We start from the raw sequence: 19,506 nt of genomic DNA, 5'->3' as shown, positions 1-19,506 counted from the left end.
GACACCAGGTTCAAGAATAAAAAGCAGCAGATGGCATAGCAAGAGTTGTTATAGAAACAAAACTTTTTTACTTCTTCCTAAAACTAAGAAGGTTTCCTGAGACTGTAACAAAATGGAGTGTGATACCACTCTGAGCTGATGCATCTTTCCTGGACACTGTACCTCAGGGTAACAGTGCAGGGTGTCACCGGCACTGCTGGGAGCTACAGGCACAAGGGCCAAGCACCAGCCGCTGCATCTGCAGGACTCTAGCATACATGGGGACTGTTTGTTTTAGGGATTGTATTTACTGTAGAGACAATGAAGAGGGTGAATTAAGAAGCAGCCAGGTTTAGGCTGAAGGAGTTTTTCACAAGTTTCCCCAGAACAAAACCCAACAAGCTGTAATTCCAAAACACTACTGGCTTCCCACAGTCCATGCTTCCTCACCTATTTGGCATGATCAGAACTGATCCCAAAAAGCCACCTGCCAGATCAATCGTATTAACTTGCCACGGCAAGATCCAGTTTTGCACAGTAAAGATGTAAAACCCAGGTTGGCCTGAAGATACAATGGAAGCAGTGGTCTGCTGGGGAGGACACAAAAACTGGCTAGGAGCTGCTTGCTCAGTGATCAGCACAGTGAACAGTTTGCAACTAGGGACAGAGCTGTGGGAAGCAGTTACTGGCAGAGAAAGTTTCCCCATGCCTTTAGGGCAGAGGAAGGAGAATGTGGCCTTCGAAGGGATGCTGTCCCTTTTTGCTGCTTCTGTATTTGGTGCTACTGCTCAGCCACCAGGCTGGTTCTGCTGGTGGGATTTTAGAAAAGAGTCACCATTCAGTGCTCACACACTCTTGAGATGGCTCAGGGTGCACGATTATGGTAGCACAACCATCTGGGAAGGAGTGGGGGCAGGGAGCGAAGAACCCTTCCATTCTTCCAGCATCACTCAGTTCCCTCAATTCAGCTTTACTGGGCCTATACATAAGCATACAGTGATAGCACAGTCCCTGGACTCCCAATACAAGGATGGCCAGCATTTGAGTATGAGAAATTTTCAGGCATCTTGCAGTCAGGTCAGCAGAGCAGGAACCTGACAAGGAAGGGTTTCAAACTTGGCCAAATGTTTGAGTAGAGGGGAAATGCTTTCATTTCTTAACTTTCCCTTAAATAATGCACATGATCTCATCTGGGAACACCCTTCCAGTGAAAATCCCTCCGGGGGCTGCCTGCCAAAGCCTGTGAAAATCCCTTCTGTGAGCCGTGGCTGCTATTTCAGACACAGCCTGTTCATAGGAACATAAATCTGCTGTCCTCACTGATGAAGATTATTTGAGCTGGATTTAATGTGCCTAGGCACATCTTTCTTAACTTGGCTCAGACAACCACCTGCTACTTCACGTGCATTTATTGCTCAGTACAGATCTCTTAATAGAGTCAACTCATCCTGGTGATAGCAGCTGCAGAGGTCTGCAAACTCACCTTTTCCCCGCTACCTAGCACCATCTATGTGTACCACTGGTGCTAGTGAAGAAGCTGTTGCTCTCCACTCTGCCTAGTTTGCCTTAGGATTCCCTCCATCTGCAGCATTATTCCAATATATTGTCAAATCTGGGGCATAAAATACTTCATCTTTAGGAAAGAAAGTGATAGAGTATGGCACAACTCCCTAAAAACATAAGAGAGAACACGTAGGGAAGCTTAGCAACATCTGTAGGAAGTTTTATATCTATACAATTTACAAGAGAGTAGGCTTCTTTTGCTGAACCTGTTTGCAATTCCATACCAGTGACAAAGTGTCTCCTGTATTTCACAAGGGGGTCAAAACCACTAGAAGAAGAATTCTGAATTCTCTAGAGCATTTCTCCCCATTACTGTAATTCCTATAGTAAAGAAGGGAAATGGAGGGAGCAGGAATAAGCCCCGTATTTTAGCACTACTTCTGCTGGCAGTTTGTTGAATTGTTTAAAACCAAAGGAGACCCCACATCTTTTGGGATAACATTGGCGTGGGTGTTTTAAGATCTTGCATAACACAACAAAATTTTCACCCATACCCAAAGAGTACAGCATACTGCCAGCTATACCAAGCACACTGCCAATTCAACATGCTGCTGGCACCAACTCTATCTGCTGGAAAGAGCCTAACACCCCTGCTGAGTTCAAGTTTTCTGAACGTGGTTGCTGTATTAGAGAACTTGACTCGGCCAACATCCATGGTAATTTCTCAGTATTACTCCCAGAATCAACAAGTTCCTGGTGCTTTAAAAGGTTTCACATATTTATGAATTAACTGATTAGAAGTCAATTCTTGTTCTAATGCAACAGTTTAACTCTGTCCGTGTCCTACATAATTAATTACTTTATCCATATATATCAGAAAAAAAAAAAGTCAAAAATCGGAATTTTATCCTATGCTTTCAGTTCTTAGAAAATTTTAAAGACAGTATCAATTCACACGGACATAGTTTATCTAGTTTGATATAAAACAGATAAAATAATCACAATGAATCATTATTTGCATCTCTCAGCTAAAGCTTCTGGAACACATTACGAGCATTAGACATAATTAATGCTCACAATTCTCTACTAAGGCCCATATTACCATTGTCTCATGTACAAGTATACAGCACAGAGGACTTCACATAGAATCATAGAATTGTTTCAGTTGGAAAAGATCTTTAAGAACATCAAGTCCAACCATCAACCTGAGACCATCACAGCCATTAACAGATCTCACAAAGTGAGTCCACACGTTTCTTGAACACCTCCAGGGATGGTGACTCTACCACCTCCCTGGGCAATCTATTCCAATGCCTGACCACATGGTTGTTCCAGTTCTGAATCCACTATTTAGATGGACTCAAAACTCTGAATTGAAGCAAGCCTTCACAAGATTCAGCTTCACTTTGAAACTCTACCCAGTGGGGAAACTACCCTGTCAGCTGCTATTGCACTTAATTGTTAATTACCTTCACTGTGAACGTTCTGCATTTTACCTCCAGTGTAAATTAATTTCCAAGAGATGATGGGCTATTATCTTCCCTTCAGCTGCCAAGCAAAGCACACTTTATTAGCAGAAGTGTCACAATGTGGATGTTTATCAGATTAACAAATTATCACTTAACCTTCCCTTTAAGCTGGCTGTATTTTTATCACTCCTGCACCCCTTTTCCCAGCTGATAAAGAGGAAAAGGGATATGGCTGAAATCTAAACTTTGTTCTAAGAACAGACTGACGTTTCTGGTGGTCTTCCAACACTACTTTACAACACCACCACAAACTGGTATATGTTTGGAATAGTAAGCATACAGGGTGCAAGATGGCAGAAGGCAGCATGTGCTATAAAACTGGTATTGTAAAGCAGCAGCTTCATTCAGATGAACTAATACACAGGCATCTTGTGATTCAAAGGGTAAGGAATGGTCACTATGAATTTTACCACATATTGTGGTCAAATCAAAATCCATTATCTGCAGAAACAATTCTTCGATTTATCTAATCTGAGAATCAGCAGTAACATCAGGCTTTTGAAAATCACCCAGAGTGCTGAATACACCATAGGTGTCCTACAGCATATTTGCTGAAATCAAACACATTCAATCATTGGAAGTATCTGCAAAATGTGTAGTTTTGTTTTCTGTTCTGAGCTTTTCAAAACAAACCAAATGAACACTCAATGCTCACAAATAAAATCAGGCACAGGAAGTTCACATAACACTGTGTTACTTAGTTCATTAAATTGCTGGCATTTTTCCCAATCATTCTGTGATTTGATTTTCCTACTCTACTTTTTTGCAATTGACAAATTAAACTTGTACTTTCTGAAGATACCATCAAAACACCTTCAATACCATTCCATATGCCAAGTTTTTTTTTTCCACAGATACGTACCTCTACAGTAGCTATGATGGTTTAACATCAGAGGTAAAAATTTCTGGTAAAAGTAGAATCTTAGAATCAAAGAACGATTTTGGTTGAAAGAGTCATTTAAGGTCATTAAGTCCAACTGTTAACCTGGGACTACTAGATCACCATTAAACCATACCCCTAAGGACCACATTCATGAATCTTTTAAATATCTCCACAGATAGCTTGGCAGCCTGTTCCAGTGCCTCATAACCCTTTCAGTGAAGAAATTTTTCCTACTATCCAATCTAAACCTACCCTGGTGCAATTTGAGACAAATTCCTATTGTTTGTTACTTGGGAAAAGTGACTGACCTCCACCCGGCTACAATCTCCTTTCAGGTAGTTGTAGAGAGTGACAAGGTCTCCCCTTGGCCTCCTTCTGACTAAAAAAAAATCCAGTTTCCCTCAGCCACTCCTCCTGTTTGCCAGACCCTTCACCAGCTTCCTTGCTCTTCTCTGGACACACTCCAGCAACTCAACATCTTTGTTGTAATGAGGGGCCCAAAACCTAACACTGGTGTGCCCTCACCAGTGCTGAGTACAGGGGAATATCACCTCCCTACTCCAGCTGGCCACATTATTCCTGATACAGACCAAGGTGCTTTTGGCCTTCTTGGTCACCTAGGTACACTGCTGGCTCATATTCAGATGGATGTTAACCAATACTTCCAGGTTATTTTCCACTGGGCAGCTTCCCAGACAGTCTTCCCCAAACCTGTAGTGTTTCATGGGGTCGTTGGAACCCATCTGCAGAATCAAGCACTTGGCCTTGTTGAATCTCATGCAATTGGCCTCAGCTCATTGATCCAGCCTGTTCAGATCCCTCTGTAGAGCCTCTCTACCCTTAAGCAGATCTACACATCTTGGTGTTGTCAGAAAACTTACTGAGGGTGCACTTGATCCCCTCATTCAGATCATTGGTAAAGATACTAAAAAAACCACTGGCCCAAATACTGAGCCCTGGGGAACAGCATTTGTGACCAGCTCCCAGTTGGATTTAACTCCATTCACCACCACTCTTTATGCCCAGCAATTCAGGCATTTTTTTTTTATCCTTCAAACTGTCCACCATCATCCAAGCCATGAGTAGCCACTTTCGCCAGAAGAATACTGTGTCAACCTGTTTCAAGAGCGTTACTGAAGTCCAGGTAGCCCATATTCACAGCCTTTCCCTCATCCACTGTCACCTTGTCATAAAAGGAAATCAAATGAGTTAAGGAGGGCCTGCCTTTCATAATCCCATGCTGATTTGGTCTGATTGCCTGGTTGTCCTATATGTGTTGTGTGATGGCACTAAGGATGATCTGCTTCATAATCTTCCTGTGGTAGTTTTAGGCTGTACCATTAAAATTTTTCACAGATCTTGAACAGAAAGTGGTAAAATGTAAATAAACCACCATTGGGTATAGAAAGGAAAAATAATGATAGTTCTAAACAATCCCATCAGAGAAGACTTAAACTAGTTGTACAAAAGCATCTTTCTCTTTTTGCTTCTTTGGCTCTGGCTGATGCTTCTCCTGGCTTTACTGACCTTGACTGCCTTGCTTTTGTTGTGACTGGTATTAACAGCAACAACTCTGCTCTTTTCTCTTGTCCCTTTTCTGTACAGGGCAGGAGGGAGAGGGGCAGGGAGCAAGAAGCTATTGCAGCTCCCCTGGTTTTTGCCTGGGGGGTTCTTGTGCTGTTTATCAATTGTAAATACCTGTAAATATTGTAAATATTATATATTTTGTACATATTCATTGCATTTCACTGGAGAGTGTAGTTTTGCTTGTAGATACAGCTTCACTTGCTTCCAACTGAGCTGGTCTGGCAAATTTAATGTTGGGGGGAATTTTCAACCCACCACACTTCCCCAGCATCAAGGTCAGGCTAACAGTCCTGCAGTTTCCTGGGTCCTCCTCCTGGCCCTTCTTGTAGCTGGACATCATATTTGTTAACTTCTAGTCAACAGGCACCTCCCCAGTTAGTCAGGACTGGTGATAAGTTACAGAAAGTGGCTTGGTGAACACTGCTGCTGGCAACCTCAGTACCTTTGACTGGATCCCACCTGGCCCCACAGATTTATGTGTCTCTTTTTATTAACAAAACAACACAACTTTGCATTTTCAAGATATACCACTTAAATAAAAAAGCTGCTCTCTTTCTACCCATTTCTTCAAATGTCTTTCAGATCATTCAAAGATCACAAAACTGCTCTGCAGTAGTAAAACAGAAAGGGAACATCGAGCATATTCCTCCAAGCATTTCTACTTCTGTTTACATCAGACTGTCTTCAAAATTACACAGAATTTCCTCTAGCCTTATAGTATTCCCAATATGTTAGATCTACTAAAAGATGGAGGACGTAAAATGGACTCAATACTAGGTGCAAGTATCTATGGTTACAGCACTCTTCTGTCAACACTCAAGATACTACCCATTTACTCTGTGAGCGAAGTGTCTAGCTTTGTTTAAAACAAAACAACAACAAACCTAACACAAGCATGAAATCTCCCAAGAAGAGCTTTAAAAATAGTTCCTTTTGATTAGTCTGCCACTTTCAGAAAGGCATTTAAACTTCATCAAGGTGTCTCAGGTGATCATCTCAAATGTGGCAATAAACAGCAGGTCCGAATTTGATGCAACACCTTACATACACAGCAAAAGGGCTTTTTGGGTTTTGTTCCAATAACTGAAGTCTTCAGCCTTTTGCAAGAGTTGAACTTCTGTGAGCGTAAGCTCAGAAGGACACAAAAGACTCAAGAACTGAAAGTGCACTTGAATGAGATCTTCAATAAGCATTCATAAGTTTCACATGAAGTTAGGACCGTTCATTATATGGTTTTATGAGACCACTCTACCACATCTTGCCATAGTAAAGTGTCTGTTACTGCATCTCTTTGTGTGAGCATGAAGTAATTAAGTACACTGACTGCTGGGACTTATCCCATCTCTAGAATTTTATCAATACTGAGAAAATGTTGACAATTTGATAATGAACCATTACCATTTGGGAAAAATGAAAAAGATTGAAAACAAACATCTGGCAAATGTAATTAAACATTCTCTTATCACCTATTACATGTGTTCAACTCACAGAATATCTACTGCAGGTCTGCTGCTCAGGATACGTTTCCACCATGGGTTACAAAAAATTTTTTCTTTCCTTCACATTTTTTAGCTCAAAATCCTTTTCCCTTCCCTGCAAAGCTCACCTACCTGATAAACTTCCATTAAACATTAATAAAGCAAAGGTTACATAATTCACTATCCAGCAAGGACTAAGCAGGATAAAACCAGATACTAATGATGGTTTGTTTGGGATTAATAGTAAGCATTGGATTAGCAGGCTTCTTGGTATCTGCACTTCCCCTCTCATCAAGAACTCCAACTGCAAAAGACTAGTGCCACCTTTGGATGAAAATTAGTATTTGATCTTCTCATCCTCTGTTCCCTACAGAGTTTTTGGTTTTTTTTTGTTTTTTTTTTTTTATATTTGGTCACACTTTCAGAAGGTTTAGTAAGATTTAATCAGAAAATCATTCCCCCCTCTCTTTCTCACCTTCCTTTTTCCTTTAGCTTCCCAGTTTTAAGGAATAAAGAGAGAAGGAATTCCTCCCTCTCCTTAGTGTTCATGTTATCTTATCTCTCTGAAGTTTTTCCTTGAAAACGTGTCAGAAAGTATCCTATTAATCATGACATTTGATTAAGACCTATTTGCAAGCTATTTCCATGAAATAATTAATCATTTGGGGGGGGGGGGGGGAAGTGTTTAAAAAAATGGATGAAACTTTTAACCAAAACAGATAAAAGTTTACTTAACTTTTAGGTTTTGATACTTCATCCATTTCCAGACTACATTGCTTCAGTTAGCCAGAAACATCAACATCCTCAACAATCATCTGACCTGCAGCACCTAATTCATTTAACAGGCTGACCCTGGCCAACGCTTCTTCCTGTCACATAAGGATTTGAAATTTTTTTTCTCTCTCCAAAATAGGCATATGGAAGGATGCAGTGTCTTACTTGTTAAAGCAAAATGGTATAGCATTATTGACAATCAAATCTACATTCGTGTTTAATATTTACAAAGAGTGGAGACTGTAAACAAAAATCCCAGAGAGGCAAAGGATACCGTTTGCTAATTAGCTTTGGTTTTCCATCTCTGCGTCAGTTTTGCAATTACATGTAAACTTCAGCTGATTTCAAGGGCTCTGCTTTTAATTTCTAACAGTTGCACTTCCCAGTTTTTATTGGTTGATCCCATAGAGATCTTGCACTAGGAAAAAAACCAAAAAAACCCAAAACCAATCCCCCAAAAACACGATTAACCAAACTCTGCACTTCATATGTTCAAGCATACTTCTACAGCAAAATGAAACAGATGCCATTTAATCTACCACACACAGAGGTAAGTAACAACTTGAGAAAGACAGTCTAGAGTGAGTCAAATCAAAAGATACTTTTTAAAAAATGATTTCCGAATGCAACCAATTAAATTCACTCCCTGCACACTGTGTATTCTTTTTTTTTTTAATTTTCTTTTTTTCTTTTTCCTAATAATTTTCCTTATACCATTAGGGGTGAACATACATGCGTTTGCTTTCTGTTGAGGAAATGTTGGCATCAGCGTCCTTGTATGACCGTATGACCAGCCAAGGTTTAAAGCCTCTGACTGCAAAGATGAGGAAATTTTGGCTAGCTGATTTTTTTTCTCTCTACAAGTACCTCCTACCATTAAGAGAAAATTCAGGCTCATCTGCAACATAAGTGTTTCACACATCAACACATAACTGAAACAATACCACTAATACTGTGTGAGCCATCACATAACAATTTCCTAGGGAAAAGGCTCATGTTTTCAGCTCAGTTCTTGTAACTGTTCACCTCATCTACATGTTTGGCTCTAATCATGAGTTGCAGTGAGATGTCTACTTCATCAGACTATCCTTACCCCTCAAACCTAGTATTAATTCCCTGCTGTGACAAGAAGACTCAGAGGTAACAGTTACACTCTAAGCTTGCTGTAACTCATCCATGCGAGTCTTCAGTGAAAGATTTGCTACATAGTCACTGTAATGGGATTTGATAATTTGCTCCATCAGAAGGCATATGATTTTACATTTTTGCAGAAAGAAAAATAAGCAAAGAAATTAAGAAAGAGAACAGTCCATTTACATGCTAAAAAAACCCTGAAATCCTTGTATCCCATCACTATAATGACTGTGATCAGGCTGATTTTTACATCTAGTATTTTTAAAGTAATCATTATAAGCAGTTGCATTTATGCTGCACTATTAAATCGCTGATTTGTGAAGGCCATTTACAAAGACCAAGCCTAACCAATTTAACACCCTCTAAAAATCCAGACTTTCACCATACACCCTACCCTAATGCAGGGATGCCTGTAACTCACTCACCACTTGAGTCCAGGTCAGGCAAACCTTAGCACAGCATATGTCAGATGATTCCTGGAACTCCTGACATGCTGGGAAGGTTTGAAGAGTAGCTAGAATTCACACCTCTCATAATAGCATTTCTTATTCACGTTTCATTTAAGTCAAAGTTGGTCAAGGAAATAAAGGTTTTGTGATATTGTTCTACTAACTCTTATTTCCCTCATTTCTATCCAAACAAATTTAGTGTGTATGGCAGCAGGAACACTGGAGCTGCAAGCATGTCCATGTGCATTTAATAAAATGAAAGAAAACCAAACCAAATAAACCTCACGTAAACTAGCAAAAACTGTTCTTTTTTCCTCAGTTTAGGACCTGTTTCTTGGCCCATCTGGTATTTAAAACCACAGTGACACTTCCACCAACCCAAGGCCATAAACCCACATTATATCCCAACATAAAAATGAGGTTGAACAGCCTGGCTGTGAAAACGAAATCATTTGACATTTACTTCATCCCTTCCTGCCAACACAAACTGCAGCAGCAAGAGGCCCTTTCTGACAGTACAATTCATTTTATCACTAACTCACTGCAAGTCTGCAATTGCTGTTCAGTTTACTTACATTAAAACTGACATTCACTTGTACATCTTGATCACATCCAGCTTTAGTATCATAGTGGGACATACTCAGTGACTGACAGCTAACCACATTAGCATTCACAGCAGCATGGACCATCACTGGTTGTTACGTTTATGACTGCAGCCTACTAGTCTTAAAAAGCTGTTACCTTGTACCCAAGTTAGAATTTTAATGCAGAACACAAAACTCAGCAGAGTCTGGAAAACGTATCCAAAAATTTGGGCAAACATTTCACCAGAGGATTCAGCCCTGGCCTCCCTGACTGAATACTTCAAAACACCAACTGCAGCAACAGAGAAAAAGATCTATAGATCTCATCAGGTGATTCATCAGAGCCTGTAGTTCACAACGTATTGGCAATACTCTACTAGACTTTATCTCAAACTTAAGCAAAGTGGTAGACTTGTGACCATATCACTGAATTTCTGTATTATCTTGCCCAAAAAGTATGACACCATCCCCTCTACATAGCATGCTAACATAGGCAAAAGCTAGCAAGCTGACAGCAGGCCATGCCCTTCTTTTCTCTCCCTGACGAGGTGGGTTTCTTCCCTTGCTGCAACAAACTCTAGAACTCCTGTGACTGCTCTGCTGTGAAAACAAGTAAAGGACAGATGGGAAGACTCCATCACAGCCAGAATCATCTCATCTTGCAGTCTCTGTGACAGGTTCTGGCTTTCCAGCAGCCAGACTAACGCTTCCAGTGTCACATACTGATTCCCTTAACCACCAAGCCAGAAAACCATTAGGCCTTTGTCCAACAGGTTTAATAGCAGTACAGCTGCAAAGGGTACACCACCAAATAAGCATCAGCATCATGAAAGATGCAAGAGATGCATAGCTAAATGTGTTGTGATGTTTAACAACATGGTAGGCAATGCAATTATAAAAGCCACACTGCAATACAAGTGGACCCCTTATGCACCAGCATGGGGAAAAAAAGAAAGAAAAAAAACATCTTTTTCTTGTAACTCTATCAGAAATCCCATGTCTCCCAGAATGTCACAGAATCACAGAATGCCAGGTTGGAAGGGACACCAAGGATCGTCTGGTCCAACCCTTCTAGGTGATAGCACCAACTCTCAGTATATTGCTCCAAAACGCTTACCACATCTCTCCACGTGCCTCCTCCAGAGCACACAGCACGCTGCAGTGCTCAGCTCCCCAAGAGCCAACAGAAAGTCACGACTGACACCTTCAAGATGTTTGTTCCACGTTTGGTTCCAGCTCACACTTCGTTAGTGCCTGTTCCTAAATGACAAGTTTATCTGTGCTTTGACGCTAGCTGGCTCATGCCTGCCTAACCATAGCGCAAGCAACACCAGTAACCCAACAGCAGAATGGTTCCCAGAAATCCCACGTTCCATGTAATTTACCTCTCTGGTGAAAAATCATGCATTGCATAAGCCTTTTAAAGGTGTTTGCCATAGAAAATGGATTATTTGATAAGGTTTGTAATGTTGTTCAGCAATCAGTAATGGCTGACACTACTTTGACCATTTACATGACTCTCTAATCAACACTCCTGCTTGCTGGGTCTGTGGGCCAGAGGAATCTCCTTGCAGTGGGGCAATCACAGGCCTGTCACAGGCAGAACAGTCTAACAGTCTGGGGACTCTGAGATGTTTTCCCAGTGTGATTTATTGCCAGCTAACTCCAACCTCTGACCACTGATCTGTGTACTTGAGGTGGGGAGCAAGGGGAAGAGCATAAAGACACCCATGAACAACTGTCCACCCCCTTTCTAGTCTCAGTTTCTCTTGGGTCAACAGCCAGTTATGGTTAGCCTGTTCCACCTCCTTGGGTAGGTGATGGATAAGGCAGGTGGGTCGGGGTGACACAGTTAAGATCTTGCTCATCACTTGCTTTTCTTACTGGTTGCCTACTGCCATTCCCTATCTTTCTGTCTCCATCCCAGTGGCTTGCACACATTTGATGTCCCTCAAGGTGAGGGGTCTCCAGAGCTGCCATCCCTCAGGGGATATCTGCTCTGGTGTGGTCACCTTCTTCCAAGAGCAGCTATCCCCTCAGTATTGTGCCTCCATCCCCTTGCAGCTGCTGCTCAAACAAGTCACTGCTGAGGGCCATGGTCTGCCTGTACCAGTTGGAACTGGCTTGGCCACGAGGCAGGCAATGGCTGCCTCCCTGCAGGGGCATTTCACAGGCCCTGCTGCCCAAACAGTACATTGCCATGCAGTGACAAGCTGCTTTGCATTACACAGCTTCAAGGTGTTACAGCCAAACTATTAAAAAGGTGATTTCATCCTACCCTTGCCTTTGCACCACTGGGTAAGTCAAAACATTGAAATAATATTGAAGTAGAACAGCACTAATACTTCAGCAGTCTTTGATATGAAATAGTGGAAAATCCTCTCATGCTTTACTTTGGATTTGTTTATCTGTTCTAGATTTGGGATATTTTTTCCCCAGCAGATTTCCATTTGTTTTAGCATATACCAGAACTGGGTTGCTATTGCTATGCAAATTGTTTCATTCAGATTTCTTTTTATAGCTATTTTTGTTTCAAAGGCTTGCATAACTTGCAAAGGAACTCAGGCTTAAAAAATATATGTAGAGAACATTTCAAATATGCATACAAAGGGAAATAAAAGAAAAAAATTATCTTTACAAGTGGATTATCAGGAGTGAAGCTTTTTAAGTAACTTGAAGAATACAATGTAGTTTCAAACACAACAGTATCATTTGTTCTAATTACATACTTTCTCAAAAAGAGGCTTTGAGGTGGGCACAGAGACATGGAGCCTTTACAAAGGAGCTTCTTTGTGTCCACATTGAGCTACACCATCGATGTCCCACTTTGGCCTTCAAAGCTCCATTCTCAGACCACTGCTGAGACATAACGTGCCCCAAGCTGCAAGCACAGACTTTGTGATATGGTGCTGTATATACCACAATGCAGAACCTGAAACTGGTTCACACACTGAATGACAGTCTTTATAACTTTTACATAATTTGTGACTAGATTACCATGATGTTTATTCCATGACTTGCACTAGTTTAATCAGACAGCAAGGTTAAAAAATAAGGAGCAATGCAGAGGTTGGACAACTTCCATAAGCCTCATCTCCCATTTCTTGTCTGAAAAACTCAAATCCAGAACAGCCTTACCTCATGCAGGCATCCATATATCCCCAACACACAGCAACTCCTCTCTCTCAGCAAATGCTGAATATGCTACAAGTGTTATAAGATAACCCCTAAGCCTTCCAAGCTACTGAGACTCTACATCCTAATTTAAGGTAAATTTCAGAACTGTCACTTCCACAAGCCAAAAACTAGGAAAGTGGAAACAACCAACAGTGCTTTGTAAGAGCTCACAGAAAAAAACCAAACAAACCAAGAAGCAGAGCTGCTGAATTTCCCAAACAAACCAAAGAGGTATCTGAAAGAGCCAAAATACATGGAACTATAAAACTAGATTAAGAAATTCAAGTGTGTGGCTTTAATGTACTCAAGTTCTCTTGAGCTTAGTCCACCTACTTCTGAAATAAAATAAAATATAAAGGCATTTATAAAAAAGACATTTAAGACAAGCAACCATCCACCCTATCTATGAGTGAAAAGAGAAGAGGAAACACACCAAGAACTCAGGAAGCATGGGGCAGAAACCTCGCTGATACCAAGAAAAGATCACAGGTGCTCATGTTCTGAATCACATCCTCCAATTTCCGTATGCAGCACAGGAACACTAGGCTCCTATTCACCTAAATGACATACGGGGTGTTAGTAAGAGTCACTGCTCTTCTCCTCACACACTGTAGCAGGTCAAAGAGCAGAGGATTCCTACGAATCCAGCATAGAAAAAAGATCCTCTGCTTGAGGAGACAGTTACGCTAAATTGGAATATTATAAACATAAACCACAAACAGGGTGAAGCTGATGATCCAGAAAGTAATTCTTAGGCACAATCCCCAGAAGTATAATTAGACAACCAAGTAGCACGCTGGCTGTCTTCACTACTTCCATCTTTTCCCCACTGTCATTCCTTCAGACATACATACTATTTTGTCAGTATACATAGGCATCCAATCAGATGACATATTGGAAGTGCCTTGCTAGCTAAATCTCAGCTGCTTGCACAGATTCATAAGATAGTTACCAACTCTGAGGCTACAAATTTACTAGACAAGGAAAAGAGAGACCCTGGAGCCAAACAGCTGACTTGACAGTTTTCAAAACAACATAAACAATCCTGTACTTAGGCAGCAATCACCAGTCACACAAAGGAAGTCAAAGCTCTGTGCAATGTATGCTGCAATACTGACAGGAGAGGAATTTTACACTTGTATGTACATCAGTAAGCAGCAGACTTCCCAAGTTCAGAGATTCCAATGTGCCTGTCCTTTTAGAACCACAATGCACCTATGTGGCAGACCACTTGCAAGAGGAAATCAAGGTTTACAGCAGTATACGTTCAGCAAACTAGGATTGTTTTAAATACAATTTTAGAAAGCTCAAGGAATTAAAAAAAGATTGGTATCATAATGAAAAGTCATTGAATATCAGGAAAGATTTTCCACTATTTAGGAGTCCAGCTACAAGAATTCCTTTTCTTTCTAGAGTTCAATTTCATAGAATAATATTGCATATTACTAGACTACCTAATGCATTATTAAGAAGCAGAATGGTACAATCAGTACAATGAAAGAAAAAGCAAAAGTATGTATCATTTAGTCCAACAAATTACACAAAGCTGTGCATTCAAAAACTTACAGGCCAACGGAGTGTTACATATATTAGAAGTTTATGAATGGACTATAAGTAAGAGTCTTGTAATTCCTTGCTGGTCTTAACCCAGTATCACTTGGTAAAGCATGAATTGCCAAGAGTAAACAGGATTTGCCTTCAGTGCTCTACTCCATCTGCATTAAAAATATCAAGCCTCATTCCATCTTCTCTTACAATGGAACCATACAAAATTTAGCTTTGTAACCCTGGTGACTCTAACCCTGTCCTTAGTCATGACCTAAACTATAAATCAAGTATGTCAAACCACCTAGACCTGCAGACCCTGATGTGTGATCCATGAGTAAATTTAGCTCTTTCTAATGCTGTTCATAATCCTAATTTAATCTTATCCTGAAGAAAAACATATCCCATTCTTCTGATACAATAAGCTTACAAACACTGAAAGATCCACCAATTCCCCTCTCAAATATTGACTCATGTCTCTCTGTATAAAACCCAGAATAATTTAACATAAAATATCAACAGTCCCCTCCTCCCAACCAATGCAACAATAACCTATGGGCTAGTCTAATCACATTTTTAAAAGCCAAGAATTAATGAAAACAAAGCCCCAAAGTAAATAAAACCTGTCACACAAGAACAAAATTAGTATTTTGGACACTTCTGAAAATCAGAACTACGAAAAGTCACTGCTGAATTTCTGTGTTAAACATGATAACTATTCAAGTCAACAATACAGAAACACAAAAGCTGGTCTGAAGAACTGTTACCATCGAGACCAAGAGGAAGCAGATCAGGATCATGGTCTGCAATACCAGAGTGTTTTTTGACTGCAACAGAAACTAAATTTAGATCCAGTTACATAAAAAATACTAATAGCCTTAACACTTTTAATCAGCGCAAGAGGTTTAGAGATACACAAATGATTTAAAGTCTGTTGACTAGTTTTATACTGCATTTGCAATATTGTGCATTAGTAAAATCAGGGAGATTATTAAAGAAATACTGAAGCATAATAAAATTACATAAAACATGAAAAACAAGATGCACAGCAGTAACTACAAATTTTGATGCTAACAGAAACTTTACCAGAATACATCAGTAACCATTTCTCTACAGATTCCTGCAGCATGAGGGCTAACCTACCCAGGTAATGCAACACAAGTACCTGGTAGGCTCAGAAAAGACCTTGGACTCTTTACAAATGCAGTATTAACTCATGTGATCCTACAAAGGGCAAGAACTAAAACGCTTACTATCTGATACTGTTGCACACTGCTGATCCACCGCTAGCACAACAGCAGAGAGCGATCTGGCAGGCTTCAAATGCCAAGTCTGGCGTGGTGATGTGCAATATGCTCTGCCAGCTGTGCAACTCCTTCAGGAGCGGCAAAATGGTGAAAAAATAATTCCCTGATGATTTTTAAGGATAGCTCACTATTATGGCTTACAGGGCACCTGTCAGTAATTTATGAAGTACTGATCAAACCATGATAATTTTTTTTTCTCTACAGCAGCTAAACAAAATCCCAGAAAACAGCAGAATACACAACAGTACTGCCCTAATACAAATAATTACTTGAGTAAGCTAGAACTGTTGCCCCAAGCACAAAGTAAAATTGCAAAATAGGCAGAAATGTTATCATATGTCCCATCTCCCACTTCTTGATGTCATCTACACCATGAAAACACTTTCAGTTCACATCTTGAAGCATAGGCAACAGGCCAATTAGTAAGCTGTGGACAGTAATATTTCTTTTTTTACTCAAATAGAGCATTGCACAACATTGTCAGAAAGGGTTCTTTAAAAGCCTGTTTCTCTAACTGTACTAGCTAACAGAAATTAAACAGCTGACAGTCCTACTGATTTTAGTGATGTCTAAGTTCTATACTTGTTCCTGTTTTTGTTTTGAGGATGTCTCAAAACCCTCTTGTGCAACTTTCCTATAAAATCTGACTGTTACTACTGATAAAAGACGTATTATCTATTTCTTTCAGAATTATTCCTGAGAAATATTGGTGTTAACAGCTGGGATAAGCACACTGCGAACTTACCCATATGGATTCAAAAGAGGAAAAATCCTCAAACAACTAACTTTGAAGCAACTACTGTGAAACATACCTTAAGCTAGAATTATCACTGACACCTGGCCAGACACTTCTGAAGCCAATTATTCTTCCTACAAGAATAGAGAAGTCTGGACAGGAAGTAGCAGTTCCTCCAGATCACATTAATTGCAATGGTTTTACATAAACCAACAACTTTAAACAAACACCAATAAAGGACTAGCTTTCACCTCACAAGCTATTTTTTCTTTGCAGAAATTCATTCTCAGTGATGCAAGATGGCTCTACCTAGAGATCCTGTTCCAATTTATACAGCTGCAAAGCTGAGAAATATGTAAGAAAAGCTTCCACAACTGAAATCATGTATTTCCTCCTTATGAAAATCTGCGAATACTGGATTGCAATTACAAACTATACTTTCTAGCAGATGCTTAGCTCATTATCATTCAGCTGTTGAACCACAGATCCAGCTTGCATCACCTAAGAGGATTATACAACAACAGGCAGGTTATTACTGCTTAAAACAAACCTGCTTCTTCATAACATTTCGAGCTTCTATGGATCCTTCTTTACCAGGAAAAGAGCTACATGGCTTATTGGAGGTTTTACTCAAAAACGCAGTCACTTTTTCTTTTTACTTCCCATCACAGTGGTAATATATAATAACAAGGAGAGTAAAAAAAGTGGACTGCATGAAATAATCTAGTTCTCTCATATCTTTCGCTCATATTTATCAAAATTCCACACCCACACTACATATAAGAAAACATGTAGCAATCAATCATTTAAGTATTAGTTTCCCCCTTCTATATACTTCTTTCATATGCTACCTATACTACTTTTATATACTAGTCTTCCTCTTTTCAAATACTACTCTTCCTCTTCTACCACTGTGAGCAAGCACTGAACTGCAACCACTCCTCAGCACTTGTCTGTCAGAAATACTAACATATGTTAATCAAGTAATTAAGAATATTACTAATGTAATTAATTGAGATCTGAAAAAATGCACTTTGATCCCTTGCTTAATACTGGTCAAGCAGTGTGACATACACTAACAGTTTACAACATATACACCTTAGCATGCAGAGGGGATGAAATTTCAGGCTATCTAGAGCATTCACTGAAACATTTGCCCTGCTGGCAAATTTCATGGAAGATGATTTTCTACAAAAGTTTGTGTTAATAAAATAGAAGTTTTCAACTTCACTGAAAGAAATAAAAGTATTCTTTTTAAAGATAAATATCGCTCACATCAACTTTGGCTGAATTTGATCAATAGTCAAAAAACCCAAACCAAACCAACCAACCAACCAAACAATCCGTGAAGTGATAGAAAAGTTTATGATCACACTGTCTGGTCTTTACTCCTTTCTTAAAACAAGCACTATTTTTACTTTGATTTCCTAAGGGTGTTTTTCAGTATTAGTGTATTCCATGCTGGCATGCATGATCTCTGCCCAGCCTAAGCCCTTAAATTAGAAATCTTAAGACCAATATGCTCAAGTACAAAGTAATTCACTTTATAAAAGTTCACTAGTATCAGCATCAATAGTAATACAATGGTATTCACTAACAAGCATCCAGTATCATATAGATTTACACAGTGTTGCTACAAGAGTTACAAACCCAGAGCATTTCTATGGAGTCCTGGCTGTCAATGTAACATAAACCAAGCAAACAGTCTTGAGCCATTCAGTCATTCCTAGCCAGATTTCCTTTGTGTAACAAAAATATACTCTCACTCAGCAAGAAGTTCTCAGGATTTTTATATTTTTACTATACATAGTTCTAGCAGGTGTTAGGATTTGTTTTTTTTTTTTTTTGTGTGTGTGTGTCCCTTTTATTTTTCTTTTTTTTAAACATGGTGTTCAGTTTTAAGTTACTATTTTAAAGAGAAAATACAGTCTGATGATCAGATGGAAAACTATTTGTCAATAATGAATTGCAAAGTAAATTATCATCTTTTCATTGATAGCCTACTGAGCTATTTTTTGCCAGTTTTTCCAAAGGCTTTATTTAAGTATACACACAGACAGCATGTATTACATTGCTGTTGTCTGTAAAAACAAGCAAGCAACCCTACACTGACAAAGCTGGTGGTTCACATATGGGCAGGGAAGAAAAGGATTAAATAGACTCTTTAGTGGCCATTTGTTTGCATAAGTTAACTTCTGAGAAATTAAACTGTGCTCATATACGCCTAAAAGGTAAGGTCAATTCCTAGCACCAGCGGCTATGGCAAGTCCCACTGTCAACTAGAATGAAAACTGGGACAAAACAAGCAACTGGAATGGAACATGGCACAAAAGTATTGTTTATATACATCAGGCAAACTCTGATTTCAGAGAATGGATTTTCCTCAACTTGGCTTATGGCACTCTGGACATAGCAGCTCACAGAGAAAGCTTTAGGATTAAAAAGAAGGCTCAGAAAATACTTTTTAGCTGGAATAACAGTGCAAAAGCTCTAAGTTACAAACTGAACAGGTTTGTACAGAAGTTACTCTGAAGCATACAATTACTGGATTTTAAACTGCCTGGCAATATTACCTAGTCTTCTAGTAATTGTTTGATACTGCAAGTTAATACTTCATATAGAAAACTAAATACTTTCTGCAACAAAATCTGTAACATGAAGCAACCACCACACCAGACTAACACTAGGGGAAAGTTTTGGCAGTCTATTTTCAGGTGGTCTTATCAAAAATAAGCCAACCTCCATTTAAAAACAAACAAAACAAAACAACAAAAAAACCCAACAAACCAACCCACAAACCAACCAACACAACCAAAAAAATCCCAAGACATTCAAGGCTGT

Source organism: Indicator indicator, chromosome 4 (assembly GCF_027791375.1).
Source record: "Indicator indicator isolate 239-I01 chromosome 4, UM_Iind_1.1, whole genome shotgun sequence".
Taxonomy (NCBI): Eukaryota; Metazoa; Chordata; class Aves; order Piciformes; family Indicatoridae; genus Indicator; species Indicator indicator.
Note: the sequence above shows the minus strand (reverse complement) of the source record.